This window comes from Dermacentor silvarum, chromosome 6 (assembly GCF_013339745.2).
Source record: "Dermacentor silvarum isolate Dsil-2018 chromosome 6, BIME_Dsil_1.4, whole genome shotgun sequence".
NCBI classification, from domain to species: Eukaryota; Metazoa; Arthropoda; class Arachnida; order Ixodida; family Ixodidae; genus Dermacentor; species Dermacentor silvarum.
The window spans coordinates 143,535,344-143,548,249 of record NC_051159.1 but is presented as its reverse complement, the minus strand read 5'-3'; positions in this window follow the sequence as shown (position 1 = coordinate 143,548,249).

Below are 12,906 nucleotides of genomic sequence, written 5' to 3'. Positions count from 1 at the left end.
TCCTAAAGCCAGCCTGTTCTCTTGGTTGGCGTGGATATGATCCATCGTAGAATATCTCTTCCTAAAGCCAGCCTGTTCTCTTGGTTGGCTGAAGTCAAGTGTTGCCCTGATTCTATTGGAAATTATCTTGGTGAATATTTTATAAAATACTGAAAGCAAGCTAATAGGTCTATAGTTCTTCAATCCTTTAACGTCTCCCTTCTTATGGGTTAGTATAATGTTGGCGTTCTTCCAGCTCTCGCGTACACTTGAAGTCGTGAGGCATTGTGTATAAAGATCGCAAGCTGTTCAAGCATGATATCTCCTCCATCTTTGATTAATTCGACTGTTATTTCATACTCCACACACAATAACTAGATGCAAAGTTTCATAAATGGCTGGCAAATAAGATGAAAATGTGAAACCGACCTTCCCGTGTCCACGAAGCACAATGCCAGCAGATTAGGTATCCGTCACATTGCGTCGGACAGTGTGAAACAAGGTTCCCGTCGTCGAATTCAACACAGTATTTGGACCCAGTGACTGTCGTCAGGGGTGCGGGACGAGCTTTTCAACCAGTGGCATTCAAAATTACTACGGCTGCGCAAACGATGGGTTGTCAGTCTCTCGGGAGAGTGATAAATGTTTATCGTCCACACGGCCGGATTGCACGGCGCTCGAAAACAAAACGATAAAAGCGAGTTAACCGCCCTCCACATCGATAATGTCCCGCACGCATTTCTCTTCTTTTTCTTTCTTTTTTTCCGTGTGCGTGTGTCTATATGTGCAGCGATGATAATGCGAGATACCACTCTGCATACGACACGAACTCACTGTTGCTCCCCCCAACACGCACTCCTATAGATCAGTAAGCGGGAAGATCTCGAGGGCCATGCTCGTGCGGCGTGCCAAGTCTCACACGATGAGTGACAAGCAATAAAAAGGATAACGGAAATAGAAGCGTCACTGTTACTCGGCAGCCTAAATATGTAGAACAGAATTACCCGCGAATTTTAACGGGAATGGGTCGAATGGGCATCTTATAAGACAGCGCAGTTAGCGCCTTCGAAATTGTTTGGGGTATGGCATACTATTGGCATGATCAATAACCGAAAAATTTGGCAGAGACACTTAAGACTGCTTACGAGTGGGAATTCGAAAGCATTATACCGTTTATAAACTTCGGAACGTCAGGAACCCGCTCATTTTATACACTGATGACGTGGCGCCACCTCGTCCGCATAGTCGCGCAGCACCACGTGTCCAATGACGCCCGCACTAGGCAAACCTTTAGTAAGCCAGAACCATAGAGCCGCCGTCGAATCGGGGAAGCGTGCTTGTCTCCCAACCCGGATAGCCCCGGAGGCCTGAGTTCGATTCTCACCCAAACCGAAAGGTACCAAATTTGCTTTTCAAAGCCACTGATTTACTTTGTTTACAGGAACCTCCCTGATGAATATGACGTACAATGCGATAATCTTTTTATGTGTTTTTGCCCTCTGGGGTGTCGTCCATGTTTGGTACTATCTTACGATCACGCCGACGGAGTTTCGCGTAGTGGGGCATATAACGCTTTCGCATTAATAAATATTTTTGAGACACCTGAGCCGACGCTTTTGCTTTCCGTTCCGCGACGTGGGCCTTGTGTAGTCTACAGTTCTCAAATCATCGGCGACTGAGTTTTTGGTGCTCGTAAGTTAACATTCCTAATGGCATCGCCGGACGTTTGCATCATTCTCATGCCTGCCTAAAGAGGCTTGGTTAAGATGTCCTGGTCGACACGTTAGGGCGACAATATTGATTGATAAATCAAGGTTAACGTAAACCACATGTCTTCTCGAGATCGTTGCTCCTGGGATCTGAGACTGATGCCTCGCTCTATTCCCCCGCCTATGATTCATAGCCTTCACTGCCTGTCTGCTCTAGCGCTGGACACCAAGGCAGGCTCATGTTACTTCAGCATCCGGTGAAGGTATGCGCCTGGGACATGCAGTTCACATGGAGCGGCTGATGTCTGGCTAACCGGACCGATTCGCTCGGATTTGCAACTCGAGACGAGTTAATTCCATTCATATTTTTCAATTACCTTTGGTTAACTTGATGCCTGCTACCGACTTGCGCTAGCCCTGCAATGCATAATAGCAATTGGCCAGAAGACCACCGGGAGGCTGCCCGTATTATAAAAATTCGGATTTGTGTCTACCTTAACGCGCCCCTAAATCTTAGTTTTCCACTTCGCTTTCTTCAAAGTGAGGCCGCAGTAGAAGTGGTCCAGCGAAATGCATCGACATTTCAGTTGCATGAATATAATGGGCATCATTAACTCTGTGCATTAGCTCGAGAAGCGGCTAATCATTTTGAGCACGCTTAAGTAAGTGAAAATTGAGAGCTAGCTAAAGCGTCGAAGCACGGTCACCATAGAGCGAGCTACTGAAACACCGAGCCAAGTAGTGATCGCAAACTCTGTTAACGTCAAAGCATAAACGGCGTGGCGACCTCTGAAGAAACCCTTTGTGTGCGTTCCTATCGCTTCAAATATCGCTACTCCAGCGCACAAAAAAAAAGTCGCAGTTTCGCCCGAAAGGCGAAGCTTCGATTGCGATAGCAAATTAGCGGACAGCTATGCGAAGTAAGGATAGTAGTTCTATCTGTCGTATAAAGTTGTAAACACAGGCACACTAAATAAATTAGCAACGCGTGCATGGTGTTCACAACAGGCGTCATTTATATCAAGTCAAGCACGGGCTTCAAGTTAAGATGCATGTCTGAATACGGGGGTAAGCCGCGAAAACAGCGCAGGGCGGACTCTGCCAACGCTGCAGGTGGCTTTCAAGATACAGCCGCCCGGGTAAGCGCGCGCGGCGTAGAACGCCCCCCCCCCCCCCCCCCCCCCAGCCTGCCCTCCCTCCGGAGCGTTGCGCGCGACAGGAAGACGGTGCGCTGTCTTCCCGCTTCCCTTCCCTGCGGGAGCGAGATTGAGCCGCGATCGCCGGCTCACTCTCGCATGCTTTCATTCGCACATACAGCATACGGCGCGCGGCGACGATTTTATCGCCCGTGGACTTTATACGGAACTTCACGGCGACGGCGACGGCAGAAATGCGGCTGGAGTGTCCGTATAATTGCTATCGCCATAAAAAGGACGCGCTCTTTCACGCCGAAAACGTGTCCAGCGGCGAACAACGTTTGTCGTAGGTGGAAGCGAATAATTTTGCGATTGGCTTGCAGTCACAAAGAAAAACTCACGCCATTTCTGTTGCTTAAGCGAAACCGGGCATGTAGTTTCGATGCTAGCACTACGCCGGCAGACCGGTCCCTCCCTGCCAGTGTTGACACAACTTGCCGCGTGAGGTGGGGATAGTTCTTGCTCCGACACGCCTCGTGGCCAGTGGAGTAAGTTGCGCTATGAACGACACCGTGTACTGAAGAGCACCGGATCCATACTAACCACCTTTTATTCGTTAGCGTGCACTGAAACCTCTACGTAAAGATGCATTCTGAATCCATCGCAATGTCGCCATCGTGGCCACGTATCTAAGTCACAAACCGTTGTTCGATAGCGGAATGCCGTAGCAAACTTCAAGGCACAACATGAGCTGCGGATAAAGGAGTGACAGTGCGCTGGCTCACAAAACAGGTTTTTGTGATACATCTAATTTGAACACCGCGAAACAAAGGGGCAAGCAAGTAGACAACGCTGTCGCTTAGGCGTTTATTCACCTGTAGTTGTGCTTCGCTATGTCCACGTCGCGAAATAGAGGTGGTCCCGATGGGTTGTGAAAGGTATATATCATTGTTAAGTTGTTTTTGTTTTCTTTCCCGGTAAACTTATCGCTCCCTCTCTTGCAGTAACGCGTTAATTCACTCGGTTACACCAAGATTAGGAAAATCAATGGGCGCGGACAATTGGCAACTACGTACCTCAGTGCATTGCTCCGTGAATCTCGCTGCGTAGTGATAGAGCCCCAAGGATCGACCAAACGCCTGACGGGCAGCCTCTCCTCAACTCTGGCTCTTTCGCCTGCCCCGTTTCAGGCGAGTCGGATTGCCCGAACACGATCCCGTCGTCGTCCGGACGCGACTGCGCGCTTGCTTGCACATCCGACGGTAGAGCTGCAAATACGACGCTCACCTCTGCTTTCGAGGTAGGAGCGAAGGTGTGCGCTGAACTCGTTGCGAGTTTGTTATTTCTGGTACGCATATACCCTTAGGGATATACGAGGGTTATTCAAAAAGTAAGGGCCGTTTGGTTCTAATATATATATATATATATATATATATATATATATATATATATATATATATATATATCAACTGGTTCAATTCCCAGGCGGTGAACTTCTATGCACAGGGACTAAAGAAACTGGTGCAGCGGTACAAAAAGTGCTTAGAAGTTAACTGTGAGCATGTAGAAAATTGAAGTAGGTTTGTACTAAACTAAACAGCCAATACAATCTTTTACTAACGAATATATATATAATATATTTGTTAGTAAAATATTGTTTGGCTGTTTTAGTTTAGTACAAACATATATTTGGGGGGGGGGGGGGGGATAGGCTGCATAGGAGTTGTGCCTTAGCTAAAGTTTGTTCTCAATAAACTTCAGCTGTCTGTGAGAGCCCATCCTGTCTTCGATTTTGTCCCTGTTTCATTCTCGCGCTCTCTGCTTTCCTTATAGACTGCACTGCTTTCGGGATCGGTCCGCATTTTTCGTCAGAGGAACGTGATACCTCCAAAGTGGGTGACAGCCCCCTGTAATGCTATCGCATTAAAAAAAAAAAAAAACATTCACAGATGCATGTCAGTCTTTAAACTGATACATCAAGGTCAGGGAAGCTGTGCGAGCGAGTTCTCACACTCTTCGGAAGTATTCGCGCTCGAACTCCGTAGCAGTTGCTAGTGCGGTCGTGGCTGGCCGTTCTTTGTGACGGCTTCCACGCAGGCCGCGTTCAAGCACTGACGCACGTATTCGGGGACGGCCCCAGTGGTGCACAGCCCGCCAGCCCCTACGTGGCGTCATGAGTCTGGTGGTCACCGACGCCGCAGGCACGCCACACGCGTTCGGCAAGCTCACGAACTCATGTCCTGGGGGTGGGGATCATAACCCTGGCCATCGCTCGAACGTCCCGAGATACCTCGTGCCCGTGTTGCGGTTAATCATTTTCTTTGTTTGTGGTTTCTGTTGTAATCATTTTCTTTCTAGTCACAGTGCAGCGAGAGAACTCATCAAATGCGTCGATGGAAGCGCTATATTTAAGCAGGGCCCCTCGCCAACACTTTGTTTTGAAGGTACCCTAAAGGGAAACACCAAATAAGTTTAAGCCAATAAAGCATTATTTGATAACTATATTTCGTCAATCTTGCGATGATATAGTGATTACTGGAACTATAAAAACGAAGTTCCTGATTTTTTTTTTTTTCGCGCCGGAACACCAGCGCCGGTACGTCGGACTTACGTCACAGATTGCAAAGTTTTTTTTTTCTTTTTTTTCGTATTTGAGCCTCGCTGGCTAAGCAAATGTTCAGGAAACTTGCCAAATTCAATTTTTTGTCTCTTGCAATAGAATGTAGTCAATTTTTAGTGATATACAATTAACTAGGCCTTAGCAGGCGCTGTCAAAATGTGACATCGCGACCAACTGGACCAGTTCCGGAGATGGTGTGATGAAAACTGGGCATAACCCGGATGCAGTGTAATCTGTGGTCACGTGGGTCTCGTGGTTGAAGTCGGCGCGTCTTGGCGTCTTGCCGGTCAGGCGCGCAATCGCAATGCTGCTAAACGTGGTGCCGAAAATGAGCAGTTCTAAAACAATTAACTGCTTATCGAAGGCTTACAACGTGTGTGTTAGATCCGCATAATTTTTTTTTACCTGTACATGATCGCATTCACCAAGGAGTTGTCACTGTTATGGAGTTATTTCTCGTCTCGAAATACGCCAGAGCTGTGCTTGACCCTTCGTGAGCGTATGTAGTCGTCACATCGATAGCATCGTGGTTTCACCGCAATTAGATTGTACGCACGTCGCGAACGCCGCGCTACATTTTCTAAACCAACGCGATACCGGTGGCTTCTAAGTAATGTGAGATGACTCATTTATATAAATAGCAGACGGAATCGAACAAAAGATTTGATTAGATAATTGCCGTCTATGTTCGCCCTTATCGTTTCTTTTATATTAGGACACAAAATCACTCGATAAGCCTTTCAATTATTCTCGGTCGTTAGGCCTGCCTGCGAACCGTTACCACCCCGCAGTGGTCTTAGGCCTAGTCGTATTATTCGTGTGAACGCACACCAATATAGCGAAAGCTCAGCCTGTACGCAAGGAGGAGCTACAACGTTTGAGATTTATTTATTTATTTATTTATTTATTTATTTATTTATTTATTTATTTATTTATTTATTTATTTATTTATTTATTTATTTTTATTAATTCACTTACTGGATGAACTTACGGCTTATATAGAAACACAGGCGAGGGACATTCTCGGTGGAGGACTCCTTGAGCATTTGGCGTTGCTTAAGGTGTACGCAAAACTTAACCCACAAGAGTTGTTTTATATCGAACTGGTACATGACATGCGCTCATGCAGTTAAAGGTGCCCTGAAATGCCCCCTAGAAAGCTTCTTAAGGGGGCGCCAATAGCACCGACACCGTGCCGCAATTTCGCGCATCGAATTCATCGATTCTGGAAGGCACATCGCATTGAATGCGCTGTGATGGTTGGATGAGAATAGCATGAGTGGTGTGCATTCGTGGGGTGCGGCGAGCAACTTAACAAGATGGCGAAATAATGTTTTGCAGCAGCCATTTTATTTATGACGTACAGTATAGCTGTCATAACTAACCCGAATATGCTTTAAGCAAATTCTTGCTTCTCCTGCGGTGTGTGGTGTGTCCCCTTTGCTAAGCTTAATTCACCTCCCTTCCACAGCATCTGATGTTCTCTCCTCACATGTCGTGTTTAAAGGGACACTAAATAAATAAACAGCACTCAATCAGTCTAAACTTTTATACTGATAGACTTATAGATTGAGGCTTTGGAAGGGAGATGAATTAAGCTTAGCAAAGGGGACACACCAGGCACCAAGGAGAAGCAAGAACATGCTTAAAGCGTATTCGAGTTAGGCTGATAGAGTGCTGTTTCAAAACTATATTTCCGTTCATTTCGTGGTGATAGGTTAATTTTCCAAGAAAAAAATGAATATCAAACATTAATTTTTATTTTATTCCGTGCCAGAACCACACTGCCGGTATACGTCAGTGTGACGTCACAGATTTCAAAGTACTTTCTTGTATTTGGGCTGTTGTGGCTCCGTACGTAAACGCTATTGAAACTTTCTAAGCTCAGTATTTGGCTCTTTTAGAATAAATTGTGCTAAATATTTGCCGATCAAAAGTTAACTAGGCCAAAGCAGATGCAATCGAAATCCATGACGTCACGGCTACGTGGTGGGAAACGTGAAGACGGCGGCGCCATGGCGTATTTTGTTGTTGCGACTTTTCTGACTTATAAAGCCTCTTCTCCCGGTAAGAGTTGATTTTTTTTTTGGTAGTTCACTAATGCAGCTCAAATAATTTTTCTCTTTAGTGCCCCTTTAAGCCGCCACAACGCGTCTTCTTTGTTCGAATTAGGTCTGATGGCGGGTATACACACACACAAAAAAAAACAACTAATGACGTAAAATACCTTGAGTGATTTGATGCTTTGATGCCCATGGTAGAAGGGGTGCGAAATTTTTGCGTAAGCAACAGACACATACACACGTACAAATTCCACTTTCCTAAACGTCTGTTTGGTCGTGTCTGTGTGTCTGTTGCTTATGCCCAATTTTCTTTTCTTTCTAGTGCGATCCAAGGCACGTTTTACTGCAAGTCGCTCAGCAGGAGTTGGCCACACGTTCGCCTCTTTCAATTTTTTCAGATATTCATCTGTGCTCAACGTCATGCGGAAGCAGTTTTGCGACTCCATATGCTATCCAACGCAGCGCTGCCTCAAGCCACAAACGGTTGTCACGCGAACATGAAGCGCTGTAGCATGTCCTCAGAGATCCCTAGTGGATGCGGTACACTGCTGCAGATCTCGGATACCATGGCTGTAGTCAAGTCTTCGTTCCGCTCTCGCGCGTCGTGTAATGCAGCGACTAGCTAGGGTTGTCTAATAGGTGTAATAGTAAACAATTTCTTTTTCTCCTATTTAGAAGGGATTAGAGGTTTGTAGGAATCTTCATTTATACTTACGAGTTTCTATTCATTCTCTTCAAATGAGATTACGCGCAGTAACTTGCACAAATGCAAAACATGATATATACAAAGTACATTCCAGAAGGCTCAAGTCACGCAATCCAAATGCATTAAATATTTCTGTATCGTTGCGTTTCGCTTTCTGATAAGAACGCCAAAGCCACTAAGCTACGCGGCGTGTTAATGGAACGCGTATAGATTAACGAATTTCACTTCATTTAATGTCTGTCTATGATGTCTTATTATTAGCGTAGGGCCTGTGTCTAAAATTAGACTTACTAGGAAAGCTTCAGATGAAATAATAGAAAGGTTCTGCTTATCCCTGTCGTTTCGTTTTTTCTTTCTTTTTTTTGCGATCTGTTATTTTGTGTATCCTCCTATTGCGCCAAAGCTTGTCAAAGAAGCATCATGCACCAACTACCTCCAGCTGCAATTCCTTCTTATTTCAATTATTGGCAATGTTTACGAGGGCCTGGGACTACTTATGTCCACTCGGGATTCTTTACCGTTCACCCGAAGGTGAACAACTGAGGATCTTTGCATCGGACCGCCCCCCGTTATTGCGGCCACCAATGCTAGGTGTTGAACTTGCGACCTCCTGCCAGAAGTCATATATTCATTTAGTGGTCGCAATGAGCACCACGCCCTGTAACTAACTTTTCTTCTTTCAGTAATAGCCCTCTTACCGGTGACCGTTCTACCGGCCACCACGGAGTCGACGGCGCCTTCTTCTTTGCCTAAGGCCACGGGGCTCGCTTCACAGCAGATAGACGAAGACCTGGTTTCGCCAGCATCACTAACGGAAGTATCAATGCTTCCACTCACCCGGTATGAAGACGTTGCCGAGAAAGCGGTGCCGAAACCCGGCTCCATAAAGACAGCCGCACCTTCTTCAGTGCCCGACCTTCACACCACCCTCAGTGGGACCGTTCTGGGAAAGGAAAAGGTTCATCGAGACCTGCTTCATGTACGTGCCCCTTTCATATATGAGTGCATGCAAATGAAACTAAAGACAGAAAGCAGAGGTGTACTAATACTGAGTTTGAAAAATTATCCGAATACAAATCATGCATTTTGTGTAATACTTCGTGGGTATTACTGAATACGTTACGAAAGGTTCTCGAATGGACGAACTTATATGTCTTGCCCCTCAAAATAATTTGCTCTCATGTGTTTTTCATTCTCGAAGTCTCCCCCAAACACACGCATTGAGGTGCACCTTGTGACATTCTGACGTTGTCAGTTTACGGACCTAATCGAGCGTAGATCACGTCACTAAGTTGATCTTTGAGCATAGGTAAAGGTCAACTACAGCGGAGCACGGGTTCAGGTGGGAATATCTCTTAATGTCGTTCCGAGGTACGCCGTGTATAGAGATTAATGGAGGGAAAAGAAGCAATGTGTTAACCTTGCACAACGGTATTGTACCAGCACCTGCAAGCAGCGTCATACGCAAGATACTCATGAACCGTTAACATTACGCATGAATCTATAGCACAAGCACGTCAACTATGCATGTTCTCCTTATTATTCTAGAGCGCCCGACGCTCGTATATTCACTGCCGGAACATATCTAGCTGCGGCCATTAGGATAATGTAAGCATAATATGCAGAACTATCACATACTGAACTTTTAGTAAAGATGGATAATTTTATGCGACCAAGTGCATATTGGGCAGAGTCACGCTAAGCATTCACCAGTGATGTTTTTCTTGATGACTATAATTATCTAAGCCCTGAATTGCACTCCTAGCTGTCGAAATGTCAATGATTGTAGTCAATTACAAGAAATAATAAACGGCGGCGCTGGCATCGAGGCACCCTATTGCGCTTAGCGGCGCCATCGTTGACTTACGCTTTACTAAAACTCTATCGAACAGCGTACCGCAAAGATTTAGCGTGCGTAACACGCTAACACTAACGCAAGCATTTTCCGCAATACAACTTTCTAGTAATCTTTACCGGCAAGCGTATATGCGGGGACCGCTACGTGCTTCGCATTGTAATCCGGAGCGCCTTATCATCAATGGTGTGATTTGGATGCTTCTTTTGTGCTTGCTCTTATTGAAACTAATGCTGTGATGTATGTTGTATGCGTGATACCAAAGAATAGACAGTTTTAGTTTAGTGTTTGTATCAGAATTGGTTTTGGCACGTAAAACCCCAGAAAGAAGAAGTTTAGTGTTTGTAACCACACGTAAACGCATTACGTACGTAAAGAAGTAGCCATCACTGCGCATGCTCTGAACGTTATTGGGTTTCTGTAGTTTACGTGCGCTATGATAACGTACGGCATTTGGCGAGTTTAACGTTCGTAATGTTCACGGACGCTAAGAAATAGCGTTGTACAACATGGCGGCACCCATGGCTCCCACTTCAGCGTAAATTATCGTGATGGCTACACTCTCACTCGCGTTGATCGCCAGTAACTATTGAAATGAGCTTTCGCTTCCTCTAACCTCACCTGAAACGTGAGTGATGAGCGCATAGCGCGTCCAATTTCCGAGATCGTTCGGCGATTCCGGAGCCATTAGGCCTAACGAGACGCGTTCGCATAGCAACAACAGGATAGTTGCTAATGAAATGTCTTGGCTTGGATACATTTGGCACGAGGCATCAGACGGCGCCCTATTTTATAACGCCCGCCTTACGTTTGCGTTCCCGTACGGTAAACTAAAAGTATTGAAAGGACGCACACCGTAACGTCTTGCAAAGGTGCTTACGTTTAGCGTACGTAAGCCGACAAATGCTATTCTAAAACTGTCTATTGTATGCACTTTTCGCTTCAATCCCTGAAGTTCTTGTTTTCAGTTTTTTTTTTTTTTTCTTATCACTAAAGGATTTTTTTTTTTGGGGGGGGGGGGGGGGGGGGGGGGACGACGCTGAGAAAAACCCCGACCAACTAGAGGCTAACAGATTCACTGTAAAATTTAGCAAGTATATTTTCAACAAGATGTCAATTCCATGCCTGTTTTTTCCGGCAGGTAAAAAGCTGAAATATTTCGAGTACCACGTGAATACACACGTGTGCACTCGCATCTGAAAGCAGCGCCCTCAAACAGGTTTACTACGAATTGTGCGAAACGTATTGTGGGCCAAACTATATGTGCTCGCGAACTGTTCCAACGATTCCCCAATCAAAATCGGTGCTCGTTGCGCACAACCACCAACGAGACGGGCTGTCGCTGACGCGGGGCGCGACGCGACAGATGAAACAGTAGTTGACCAGAAACAGCGCAAAGGAACGGGATCTAAGAAAGTACAGACAAAGTCGCTGGTCAGCGGCATTGTCTGTTATCTCTAACGCGATAGCGTTAAATGCCCCGTGCCGCAGAAAATCCGGTGTCGGCGTCGGCGCCGGCGTCCGCGGCCGCGAAAATCATTCCGAACCACTCATCCCCGACCACGCAAGCCCTCCACGTGGCGCAGAGGCGTTATTTAACTAATTTAGTTTCTGAAAGTAAAATGCGTCAGCAAATTCCTAAAGTACGACTTACACACAACCTACAGAGATGATAGCATCGGATTTTAATTTGAATATACGAAAAAAATATTGGAGGACGCTTAAGCTTCGCCTTTAAGAGTGGAACGCGATAGCATTCAAAGATCCCTGGCTGCTTATCAGGCTTCCCGCCAACTGCAGCTTTCATTTTTCTCCAACTTCGCCTCTGCATGCGGCGGCCGTAATTCAGGGGCTTTAGGCTGTCAAGGAGGTGAGCGCTATCTGGATGGTATTTTAGCAAGGAGCAAAGTGCGGCGCGCCGATGTATGAGTGGTCGAAATGCTGGAAAAGGCGCTTGTGTTTGAGTTTCCGCGTAAGAGAATTATGTTTTCTCGTATATTCAAATTACAATCCGACGCTATCGCGTCTGTAGGTTGTGGCTACGCCGTACTTTACGATTTTTCTGACAGATTTTGCTTTGATGAATTCGATTAGTTCCCCAGCACCTCTGCGCCACGCGGAGGGCCTACGTGGTCGGGGTGGTTCGGGACTCTGACGCCGAATTTTCTGCTACACAAGGCCTTTAACGCTATCGCGTTAAAACATGATTCTGTTACGCGAAAACTCAAACTCCTTTTCCAGCGTTTCTACCATTCATAAAGCAGTGCGGCCAGCTCGGGTTCCTTGCAACACCACATCCAGATGGCACTTGCCTCCGTGCAGCCACGCGCAGGTCTGTGGGACGCCTCGCGTTGGGCGCTCACGGGAAGACTACTAATGAAGCTGTGCAGGGTGATATGGGCTGGACAAATTTTGAAGTAAAGGAGGCTCAGAGTAAGATTGAGTTTAAAGAACGACTGAGGAATACGGAAGAAAGTAGATGGGGTGCAAGAGGGGGGTGTTCAGGTATTTGTACAGGCAAAACATTGACTCCCAGTGGAGAAAAAGAACTAGGAAGCTTACCAGCAAGTATGCGACCGGTAGGGTCAGCAACACGGCAAGAAATGAACGTCAAACGCAAAGTGAGAGAGGCTGAGACAATGTCATGGGTGGCGGCAATGGAAAAGAAACCTGCTATGACTAACTACTTCAAAGGAAAAAACGAATTCAGGAAAGAAGCAATTTATGATAACTCAAAGGGAAGCTCCTTACTTTTCGAAGCGAGATCAGGATGCCTTAGAACGTGTAGTTATAGAGCGAGGTACACCAAGGACGAAGACGCATGCGCCTGCTGTGGTA